The 13,093-nt window shown below is 39.0% G+C and overlaps 1 protein-coding gene across 8 annotated transcripts in view; it reads right to left on the reverse strand.

Moving 5' to 3' along the window:
- The window catches only part of TMEM117 (transmembrane protein 117), a 203,175-nt gene that overhangs the window by 19,674 nt on the left and 170,408 nt on the right, over positions 1 to 13,093 (reverse strand). The gene's annotated exons all lie outside the window — the stretch shown is intronic.

Consider the following 13,093-nt stretch of genomic DNA (forward strand, 5'->3'; position numbering starts at 1 on the left):
AGGTACAAAATTGGCAAAGAAGGCCTGAGCCTTTCAAACATTACATATATTTGTATTCTACTTGTTCAACTTGCAGGGTATTTTCTGTATTTTGCCTTCAAACATTTAAATAAACAATCACTGCAAGTGCAGGCCCTTCAGCATTATCTGCCTGAATCAACCCAAACACAGTTTTCTCCACTGCCATATTTCAGCTGACAAGGTAATGTTGGAAATGTGGAAGCTCTTACCTAGCAATATGCATATTTTGGTAGTGTGTGGTAACTCAGCTGGGGAAGAGCTGCATTTAAAGGAATTTTTCACTTGGTTATCTGCACCCACCTTCAGTCACTTGAAAATGGGTATGATAGCATGGCTCATTAGACCCCAAACTGAAAGCCTAGCAATAGTGCTAGAATCAGTATGATTACTGCCAGTGTCATTACTCTGTGCACTGCAGACTGTTGGTGATCTCCTGTTACAAACACACTGCCCCTGTTCCCATGCACACCTGGATTTGTAGCCAATAAGCTAGTGCAACAAGCACCTGAATTACTGAAAATAAAATAAAGGAATCCGAAATGCGAAGAACTCTGTGAGTGACCTGTGATTCCTTCACATGAAAACCATTCCAGCACAGACATCTCCCCATGAGAACCAATTCCATGATTTAATTTTCAGTTTTGTAAGGAATGGTAAGCTTCCATTTTTTTTTTTTTTTTAATGTAAAAAAATAAATATTCAAAGCTAAGAATCATCTACCAAATTAGGAGGAACTGTTGACTCCCTCAAAGGCAGAGAGGTGCTGCAGAGAGACCTTGGCAAATCAGAGGGCTGGGCAATGACCAACTGTATGAAGTTGAACAAACACAGGTGCCAGATTCTGTACCTGGGATAGGGCAACCCTGGATGTACAGACTGGGGAATGAGATGCTGGAAAGCAACGCTGTAGAAAGGGACCTGGGGGTCCTGGTTGATGGGAAGTTGAATTTGAGTCAGCAGTGCCCTGGCAGCCAGGAGGGCCAGGCTTGTCCTGGGGTGCATCAGGCACAGCATCACCAGCCGGGCAAGGGAGGGGATGGTCCCGCTCTGCTCTGCACTGGGGCAGCCTCACCTCGAGTGCTGGGGGCAGTTTTGGGAGCCACAGTATAAGAAGGATATAAAGCTATTAGAGAGTGTCCAAAGGAGGGCAACCCAGATGTTGAAGGGCCTTGAGGGGAAGCCATGTGAGGAGGGACTGTGGTCATTTGGTCTGTTCAGCCTGGAGAAAAGACTGAGGGGAGACCTCATGACACTCTGCAAATTCCTCATGAGGGGAAGAGGAGGGCCAGACTGATATTCTGCTCTGTGGTGCCCAGTGACAGGACCGGAGGGTCACAGCCTGAAGCTGTGTCAGGGGAGAATTATGTTGTATACGTCAAAAGGTTTCTCACCCAGAGGGTGGTTGGGCACTGGCACAGGCTCTCCAGGGAAGTGGTCACAGCACCAGCCTGACAGAGTTGAAGAAGTGTTTGGACAATGCTGTCAGGCACATGGTATGATTCTTGGAGCTGTCCTGTGCAGAGCCAGCAGTAGGGCTTCTGGGTCCTTTTCAGCTGAGGATATTCTGTGATTATATGACCTCTGAAAGATTAATCACTACGTATAACTTAACTTCCAAGACTTGCTAAGCTCTCCAACATTTTCTACAATGGAAGAGAAATTGAAGAGTTTTATGATCTGGGAATAGCACAGCCAAATCACGAACAGCTGATTTGTGCTAACTATTTGTGATACTGAGTTAAATGGATTAACAGGAACGCAAGCCAGGAGAAAATCTGACACTTTTTGCCTGGTTCTTAATGTTTACAGCAATGCAGAAAGTGCCAATTTACAAATGTAGAAGAAGATAAGAGAAATAAGGATGCTCTCTTTTAACCTTATCACTAATGCAACACATGCACTCCTGGTATACCTGCCCAGCTGCACAGTCCCTTAGCCTGCATCTGTAGACGTCCCCTTGCAGGTGGTAGGCATTCAAAAAATACCCAGACATAAAAATTTTATGCATGCACACTTTCAGTTCACAGTTTCTAATATACATCTCTGGACTGGTGTCTCTGGTTAACACATACATACTCTCACCCAGGAATAAATATGAAGAAATACATTACATATTCCTGAAAATAAATGAATGGAGAACCGTGAACTCTGCATTAGTTATAAGTAAACATGGGTCTATAAATCTGGCCTCCTGCTCCTGCCTTGCCCCAAGGCTCCTACCGTGCCTTTTGCTGATCTACAGATAAAATTCCACCATGCAGAATTTTGTACTGGACTGTGTCTTTGCATCTGAGTATTTTATTAAAAAGGCTTTTTTCTCATCTGGATGAGTATTACCTGATAATAACATTTTCTACATATATGCCCCATAGTGTATGAAGCACGCCTGAATTGTATCATGACCTTTACTACCCCGAAGCACTGTAATATGGCGTGGCCATAACTAGAGAGATGGGCACAGGCTGGTGCTGGAGAGCTCACAGCTGTAAACAACTCACTGGTTTTCAGCTAAAGAAATGCAGATCTGGGTTGGGCAAAACTACTTTTAGTGGTAACAAGGAGAGCAAAGAAGTATCTAACACAAGGCACTATCTATAAAACCTTATCTGTAACATGAAGCTTCAGATCAAGGAGGAAACGGCAAGGTCTAAACGTGTGTTATCAAACATAAAGATAGCCCCAAGCAGCTCCTAGCATAAATAAAAATAAATCATCCTGATGAACATCATATCCTTCCCAGCAAAGGACTCCAGATGCCAATGACATGCCATAATGCTCCCACTGAACCCCACAGAGTGAAATTGCCCGTTTCAGGACCCGCAGGAACAGAGGGAGGGTGGCTGAAACATCAGGAAAAGCAATAGAAACTAAGAAGTGTGTGTATAAGAATTTAGACATTATTATTATTATTATTATTATTATTATTATTACTACTACTACTACTACTGAAACATCTTTCTGCACAAAAGTATTCTTTTCTGTAATGATTAGGTCTCAACTGATAATGATTTTTGGATTATACTGTTTAAATTTAACACTAAAAATAAAATCTTGGCTTTATAGATAAGGGTCCTTCCTCACCCATAAATAACATTTTGAATGTAACACCTTTATCAGAATGTTTATACAGTCTGTTCTTTAAGAACAGTCCCATGATATTACAGAAATAAAATAATAAAAAAACCCACCCCCAACAAATAATAAAATGTATTTTAAAGCAATTTTAAGAAAAGGAAACTAAAATAATAAGTTAAACCTACTGACTTCCATGGAAGTCACCACAGCTGCAGCAGTTAGGAAAATGAAGCTTTAAGTTAGGGATTAAACAGTCTTTGGAGCTTCATTTGACTCACAGCTTTGGTAAGTGTGAGTAGTGTCACAGAAAGACATTATCACCTGCAGAAACATAGCTGTAGTATTATTACTGTGCCGAAGAAAAGGCGATTATTATTACCTTTTCAGACTAATGCCAATATCAGGCTGTCAAATACAAACCCAACAAAGTGGCCATTTTACTGTCTAGATTCTAAGAAAATATTGTCCAAAATATTTTGACTCTGTTATTTTAATTTTTTTCCTTACTGACAGGGAAAAGACAACTTAATTTTAGCAATATCCAGAAAACCATTTTCCTAAGACATTCAAGATGCCTTGTAGGTATATTCCATCTCACTTTACAGCTACACTCACAGTGCAAATGTACAAGCCCATAAATCCCACTTCCCACTCTGGAACATAGGTCAGGCCTGCATCATGTTTCCCTGCATGATATTTTCTCTCTGTGGCCTCTGATATCAGTCTGTGCTCACCACTGGGACATGAGTGCCATGTGCAATATTCTTAAAGTTCTCAGCTTATAATTATGCAAAGTTCACTTTATCAGCTTTAGTCCTTATTGCTGAAGTGCCTGTACTGTGCCATTTCTGGGATCTCATTAGGAACAGGGCCCAAAATACCAAATTTGGAATGCATTGCAGAATTTGAAAAATAAAGCCATACAACCATACTGTTAGCTCATACATGTACCTTTCATACTGCATGAACAGATTTTTTCTCCTTTAAATCCATCAGCATCAGATTTCTAATATTCATCCACTTCAGTGGTTTCCAACCTGGGGGGAATGGGACTGTGGCATACATCTACTCAGTGTGTGCACACGAAGCCAACCCAGAACCAGCAGGCTTAAACCAGCTGCACAGAGGTCTCTAACCCCAGCAGAAAGTTTTGTGGCATGTGCAAATTAAATAAGGTTATTGCCTCATTTCACTCCAGTCATTGAGGAAAGGGCAGCCAGAGGAAGAATTTAAGATCACTGAGGGGCTCATCCTGGTGCTTCAACAGGCAGACAGCACCTCTGATTTCCATCAGCCACCTCATTAAATGCAGAATCACAGAAAAAACCTGAGAAGACCATGGTATTTTGATTATCTTCCCTTTGGTTCTAGCTACCCAGATCAAACAAATGCACATACTCTCTGCTGCAATGCCAGGTGTTAGTTTAAGACCCTACGGTGCAGCTGGCAGCACCAGTTTGGTACCTCTTCAAGTAAAGACATTTTTAGCAATGGCAACCAAGCATCAAAGCCAGACTTTCTGATATGATCTGGCCCTTTTCTGCCATCATCTGAGGAAAAGAGAAGGCATATCCTGGGCAGCCCTGCCCTGACCTCAGGCCAGGACACACAGCTGTTCAGGGGCGTATTGGCAATGCCCAGTGCCCTGGCTGGATGCAGGATTGCTCCTTGGTGTTTTTTGTTGCAGGTTCTGAGCCATGTCTCCAGAGCCCAGAGGATGAGGAGCAGGTGCCAGCAGGATTAAGTCAGGATCATTAGCTGTCTGGGAGGGGGATGCTAGCCTTCAGCAAACCACACCCCATGCTTCATGCACACGCAACCCTGCATCCCTCAGCCACAAGCCTCTTTCCACCCAGGGGAAACTGCCACAGAGAAGGTGGAACCACAAATAGAAAACACTAGCAATTAATGGTGAACAAATATGCCATGGTTTTATCTCTCCTCCTGTTTGAATATAGCTCTTGGTGTGTTTATACACACCAAATATGAAATAACACTAAGAATAATATAAATACTGTTCAGATATAATAGGGAAAGAGGAATAATTCACACTGAATATTTCTGCTGTAAGTAGTGATGACGTATACTATATTTAATGCTATGAACACATTTGCACTTTAAATGTCTCAAAATAATAAATGAAAACAGGGCAGGAACTGAGAAAATGCATATATGAATGTGTATATGTGTTACAGAAACTGCCTGTAGCAATTTTTATTTATTTATTTATTAAAAACTTTTTGAGGTGAAGAGTGTTTTCAGGTATCTTTGCATCTTGGAACATGACAGACAGATATCTAGGAGAAATCTCAGGAGAGGCAATGCTTTTGTATTTTTGCAAGTGTTTGAATTAAGAAATGAACAGCTGGGATTCCTCTGTGGTTTTTTCTAATTTCATTGCAGTGCTGCAACTTGCAGTGATCTCTACAGCTGAGATCTCTGCAGCTGTGAGCTGCTAAAATTCAAACATATTTATAATACTTCATTCAAACATAAGTAAGAAAGGAAGTCAGCAGCCATGACTAGAACCCACTTTCATGCCTGTGAGATCAAACTTACTGCTCAGCTTCTGTTCTTTGACAAATAGAGGAAGAAAGTTTGATAGGCATTGCTGGTTTTAGCCCTTGTAAAACAAAAACTTACATCTACTCTTAGCGTTACCACCTGTATACTTGAATGGCTTCAGTGGGGCTACTTAGCTCCCACAGTGAAAGATGACATGTTATTCTTCAGAAGATCTCCTCCTTCATGTTAGTACTATCAGTGCTAATCGATTCATAGCTTTCAAGTCCAGAAAATTTTATTTGATCTGGTCATCTGTTTTTGCTTCACCTGTCTGGATTGTTACTGACAATAATGATAACAAAACCCCATCAGGAACTGTGGCACCAAGTCCCTTACTGAAGACACTGCTTCACCTTTTATCACTTAGTCTTGATTTAGAGAATTCAAAATATGGAAAAATCACTGTAGTGGTGGAATAACTGCTTTGGTTGAGATCCAAGCTGCTGAGACAGAAGACTGAAGACAACTTCCAGGACCAGACACAGGTATAGAAAGGCTATCCCTACACTATATGGCAATGTAAGGCATGAACATACAACCCTACTGTTGTTCTCCATCATCTTCGTGCTCTTCCCTCCTCAGTCTTCACTTAGCTTCTTCAGGCTCCTGGCCTTTCTCTAGAAAGACCACTACAAGTCTTTCTCTTTTTCTCTCTTATTTGAGAAAATGATAATGAGACAGCAATAAGTCCCTTTATGAGACTTAAAGCAGCAATGCATGCTTGGCCTTGAATGACCTCTTCCATTAAAAAATCATTACAGAATCCTTCAGTCCATTATCCATTTCTACTTATTTAAAGGCAACAATTCCCAGGCCACATAGGACCCAAACAAGCCCTTTGCACTCTGCACTTTGAATCTACACATTAATGCATTTTGAGCACAGACAAAGCAGTGTATGCACATCCTCAAAACAGTACCCCTTGTTACTGAACTGTCTGAATTGGTATTTAGCCTTTCCACAAGAAGCTCAAAGTAACCTTAGTATTTCAGTCCACCTAAAATAAGAAATGCTTGCATTTCACTGAAAGTCCCATATCTATGCCTGATTCCATGAGATGGCACCTCCCTCTCTCCCCCCTGTGACTATGGCTTGGGTATCATCATCAATTCACTCCCCAGAACCGTGTAGTGCCTTGATATAGCAGATCTGTTTGGCATAACATGTCACAGATATGAAAATTCCTACCAAACCTCACAGATAAAATGGTTATCAAGGCTCTCATCATTTGCTCTTCAGTTATGTTGACACTTTTCCTCTGGCCTTCATGGGTTCAGTTGTTCTCCACTGATACAGAAATGCTGCTGCAAAGACCATTCTCCTAGTCTATTTTTTTGACCATGACATCTTCTCTTTCATACAATAAATTACAGGCCACTTCCTTTCATTCAAATTGTTTTAGATTTTTCAATGCCCTATGTACAGACTGTCTATATGGCAGCTGCTCCTTCAATCAGTCTGTAAGTTTAGGCCATATTTTTTTCCCTATTTAGAGATTATTTTTTCCCCTGAGCAGTTCTCTATCAGCTGCAGAGCTTTATCCTGTCTCACTCTTCTCTATAATTCTCTTTTGCTATGACAAAACATTAGGATGTCATGCATTAGGTATCCTGGATTACCTGTCATCCTGACCAATAAAGTTGCTATTGCTTGTTCCCGCCTGTCTAACCAGTTATAACTCTTGGATTTTCTTTAGCAATGAAATTCTCTAGGACTGGAGTTGTATTTTGGTTGTCTTTGAGCATCATCTAGCACAACACTGCTCTAGTCCTTATTGATCATTCCTAGTTCCTTGATAGGACAAATATTGCTAGTCATGTGAAGAGTTAATGGCTATCCATTCATTTTCTTACATTAGGAATAAATTGCATTTAAAAACAAGCCTGTGCACAAGGAAGGACGGACACTAGAAGGTCTCAAATCTTGAAATATGTAGTGACCAGGAACAGCAGTGGTCACCATTTCGTCTTGAGGGCAAGGACTGTTCTGTCCTACAGCTACCCTCTAAGTTTTAAGTACTTATTAGTGTCCAACAGGAGCAAGGTGAAACCACTTTATCCATTCCTAAGGAGTGGCAGGCACCATAAAGCACAGCCTCTGTGCACTTAATCCCAGGATGTCCTAGGAGCAAGTCCACCAGTTTTTCCACCAGGTAAATGTGAGATTTCATACATCTAAGATGACATGCTGAGGTTCCTCTTCATTGTAAATCACGCTCACCTGTTGAATAGCTATTCACAACTGCTGAAAATGCTGATTAAAAAAAGATACTCAAAAGTAAATGTTCTTTGATTTTCTCTAAGTTTCTCCAATTTTTGTAAGATTTTACTCTTTTTTTAGTGTCTTAATCATGTCTGAGATGAACAGATAATTCATCTGGATTAGAAACACCAGTGAAAACTTTTCCAGTTAATTCTTGAGTCTGTTAAGCTGATAAATAAAGTGGTAATGTTACAATATTGTGTATCTCTAAAAGACAACACCAACTGTGTCTTGCTCTCTACTTGAAACTTCCCAAAACCAACAGTGAGTTGTAATGGTTTTTCTAACTACCTCAGCGACACACTTTATGAAAGCAATTTCTGTGGTGAATAGGAGAAATGAACATTCACTAATAATACACAATACTTATATTTACAGATATCCTGAGATTACAGCCTGCTGTCAAGGGAAATCATGATGGAAAAGTCAATCTTTCTGGTACCCTAGAAAACCAAATATCTGACTATGATGTGGAGAATAATAATAAATTTAAAATATATTGCTGTATAATCATCTTCAACAGTATCAGAACATTACAGAAGTACATGCAATGAAACACATACCAGTGCATTGTGAGAAATACACCCACATTGCAGCTGAAGAGTAAAATGGTATCTGGAGCATTTTAGGATTTGTAAACACTGCTAATACCATTTGTACCTATTTGAGAACAGCAAGCTCTATTTAGAGTTCCAAAGTCATTTTGCATTAAGACAACTGTCTCCAGGTAACTTCAGCTGTATTAAAATGTATATTGTTCCTTCTCTTTCCAAATATCCACATACATGAATTTCCTTGTTGCCTGATATTCAAATTTTTATGGTGTTTTTTAGTATTGCCTAAACCTGAGAAGAAACATTTGCTGTAAAATACCTGAGCAGGTATTTCCTCACTGTAAGCTCTGCAACACAATAAAAATGGTGTTATAGAAATAAAGAGCATCTGGAGCAAGGGAATTACTGTATGTTGTTCACTGTAGGTGGAAAGTAAATCAGCTGCATCAACATTAGAAACGGATGACTGAGGAGCCACTCTGCTGTGGACAAAATTCCTTCAGATTATATGTGCTCTAAAGAGTTTTACCATCACCTGTTCTGAGGCCCCAAAATTTGGGTCTGGTTCCAAAAAGAACTATAAACTCACCCTTGGGTATTTAGTATGATCTGAAGTGGCAGATTTCAACCAATGGTCTCAGTTTGAAACTTTCATCCAACTTGTTTTGCTTTAGGTATAACTAAACCAAATAGCTTGTGCAGGGTTCAGCTTGCTGTGATTAAGGTAGTGAAACAATAATATTACATTTCCATTGAAGAACAAAACAGCATTACATGCTACATTTGACTAATATTGAAAAACAATAGAGCCTAGGAATATGACTGAAAGTAAAAACACTGAATGCATATGGAACAGAGAGAAATGTCTCATGAATTTAAATGTGGGGTTTGCAAATAAGTCAATGCAAATTCCCTTTTCCTTAAAAACAATGTAATAACTCTTTCCAAAATTATTCTCCTCTTCATAACTTGTGCTAATTAATATATCAGTTTTAATATACAAAGAAAGATAAAGGAAACTGTGTGCAAATGTTGTAGGAAGAAAAGCTGACTTTACAAAACATGGACATCTGTACTTAACTTTTTGTTTTGGGGACAAGAGTAATATGGAATATACTTGGTCTTCCCAGCTCCCTCTTGGTTTTTTAAGTTGAAGTTCAAATAATTTTCTGTGTCCTGAGTTTTAGCCTTCTAATAGGACCACCACCAGCAGCATACTGTCTGCAAACAGAACTTCATTTCCTGAAGGCAACTTATCCCATTCCTGAACCCCACCTCCACGCTACCCCTCCACCTCCAGTTTTATCCTCAAAAGCTGTGGTGTGGCCATTAGGCACATCTGTTCCAGGAGCTGAGAAAAATGAGAAAACAGTAAGTCTCCCTATGTAAGTACAGGTCTACTAGTTCTACTATTTTTGTAAAAATAAGAGCAACACAAAACTAGTTTGCTGCTGGGATTACTATACTGTATCTTCCATAGAGTGCACAGCATTACATTAGTCACTCACTGCAGTTCACTGAGATGAAATATCCTCTTATTAGAGAGACTGTATGTCACTTAATAGTTGCAGAATTATTTGCTTAAGCTCTCCTCTTTCCTATCTGCTCTCCCCTCTCTAAAAATCCATTCATTTTCTTATCCCTTGAGGAAGTGATGCTAGTACTCTCTGTATGTTATACATACATAAATTACATCCCTTAGAGAATGAACAATATCATAACCCAAAAGTATAGTCTTCAATGTGAATAAAAATTAGGGAAGATAACTCTTTTCTACAGCCTCTCTGATACCCAATGCAAAACCTCACTTCCTGAGCCTGAGAGAGGCAAAATGCAATTTCAGCTCTTTATACTGGAGCAATAGAGCTTGCCTTTGCCAAGCACATGCAGAAAACACGAACTTCATCCTAAAAGGTTTTCAGTGTTTAGAAACCTCCTGGGAGAGCTTGTCAAAAACACAGTGAACCAAGTTCTAATTGCACAAACTCACCCTGGTCTTGGCAAACACAACTGTTTGGTCTGAATTTCAACTGTTCCCATCAAAATCCTTGGGAGCAGAGAAAATGTTATTAAGGTGTCTTTTTGAATCTCAAAGACAAAAATCAAAGCCTGGTAGTATGCAATGAATTAAAGTGTTCTCCTAGTGACATTTGAATCTAAATATAGCAACTATGTTGACCATAAGGTAAGACTGAATTTAAATTAAAAAAAAAAAAAAAAAGACAGATGAGACAGGGTGAGACAGGGTGGACAAGCTCAAAAGATTTGGAAATTCAGTCTAGATAAGAAACCATATATACAGCTCTTGGCAGAAGGTTATCCAAACTAACAGATGCTTCTGAAGGATGTCCTCCTGCAACCCTTCTATTTAGTCTTTACTTTTGATCTTCAAGAAATTCCTTTTGCCCCTTGCTGCTGATGCTACTTTTGGAAGACTACTTGCTAATTTCCATTCAGAGAGAATTTTCTTTGAGGAAAATCATAAGTGCCCCATGAGCCACTCTTTTTGGAAGGGAAGATGATCTTTTACACCATCTGTTGCTTCAGAAATTTTGCTTTCTTTCTCCTACCCACATAACCTTGTATCTCTCTAACCTTTGCCACGAACAATAGCACTTAAGTGCTTTTCCCTTTACTGTCTTTTCTCCCACAACTTCCTCTGTAACATCTACAAGCGACAGACTTAATTCAGAAGTACATATTTTTAATTTTAGGAACTTTCCTGACAAAAATTTTGGGAAATGATATGTTGCCTGTTCCCAGAGACACTTTTACAAGGGCAGTAAGCAGACACAGTATCTTGCCTGGAGATAAGTGCGTGGCTTCCAAACTTAGAAGTGTAACTCCAAAACTTTTAATTACTGCCATCAATGAATCAGGGGAGCTACATTACAGGAGCTGAGTGATTACTCTGTCAGTCTGATTAACAGGCCAGGTGGGGTTTTAAAGCAAGGTTCTGCTTGTGTATATGCATGCAGATAAGAGGTAGATATTTGTGTTTTCTGGAGGAGTTTCAGTTTAACTAGTCAAAGCCATATAATGGACACAGTTACTGAAACTTTCTGAACAGGAAAGTATAGAAATCAAGCATTATTTTCAATAGTTTAAAGAAATGCTAAATCAATTTTCTCATCAGAGGAGCTGCTTTAGAGCAATTCACCAAGTCAAGATAATGAATGAGCTTTCTTTCACAGCATTCCTCAAGGAGGAATTATCCCAAATGATATGGTTACTTAATGCGAACATTTATAAAGGGACAGTCATTATGCGAATTATGTATTTTACATAATTTATTTCAACTTTCAGTCTATAGCAGCACTTTTATCTTTCTTTCATTCAGCGATAAAAAAGGCATCAATTATAATTCTCCTAACATGTCTAAAGAACAAATGTCTGCTGTTGAAGTTGCTGTGCTCATTCAAACATATAATTATTCATCAGAAGGTCCTGGGCAATCTACATTCACCAAAATAATGAATAGATAAAAATTGCACACTTAAATGTAGCAGTTTAGGTATATGAGAAATGCACTACAAAACATCTTCAGAGATGTCCTGGTCTGTAGCAGTGCTACCTACTGTGTGTTGACATGGCTGGGTACTTCAGCTGTTAATTATGCAGATGCACTTAGAGCCCAGAGAACAATAGACTTGCTGCCATATTTTTAAAAGAAAACACAGACCATGCTTTGATGATGTCTCCCCAGACACAGTACATTTTTACTGAGGTTTATCTAGTTTGCATGTACAAAGCATGGTTTCAAGATATGCAAGTATGAAAGAAATATGAGCAAACCAGATCATAACAAGTATTATTGCAATTTCAAAGAATCTATAATCAGAGTTGGAGAGTTATAATGCAGGGAAACAATTTAGAACCCCATGATAGGTTATTATTACAGGAATGTCCTATTTAGAAATTAAAGACTACTGGGCTATTTGTCTGCATCAGCATGCCTGACAGCAGAGGTTGGCCAAATAGTGTGATCTGCCCAAAATGAAATTTCATTAGATTCTGCAAGCAAAATTTCAAAAGCTGAGTTGGTAATAAAATAACATTTCTCATGTACTATAGTGGAGACACACTAGATCCTGCAGATGCTGAAAAGAGCTGAAAGCTCCAGCTCATTGTCTTTCTACTTCAAATCTCATTCACAAAAGACAGACTTCCCTGATCTAGGCTACAAAAACCATTGACCAGAAAATAATTTTTTTTAAGTTTTTGCTCAAGTGAGCCATAGAAGATTAGAAGCTCCTGAGGAATATAGCATAGGGGGATACAGGATGATCAAGGAAAAAAAAATTAATTTTAACATTTCCCTGTCTTCTTGTATTCTTGACCAATATAAAGATTGATCAAAATATTGAGTACTCCTTAACAATCACTTAGAATGACCATGCCTTCTGTTAGAAACTCAGAATAAGAACTTAAGGAAACAGTATTAGTAATTAAATGCTCCTTCCTAAAATATTCATGAATTTTCTCCCTCTCATTCCCAATTCTCTTCTGAGTTTTCCTGCAGTTAGCTGACAAACTTTTTGCTTTAAATGCTGAGTCAAAATACAAGGAAAATATGTCTCATTTAACTCTTGTAGCAACCATTTAAGAAGCAAGCA

Source organism: Coloeus monedula (genome assembly GCF_965178545.1).
Source record: "Coloeus monedula genome assembly, chromosome: 4".
Lineage (NCBI taxonomy): Eukaryota > Metazoa > Chordata > Aves > Passeriformes > Corvidae > Coloeus > Coloeus monedula.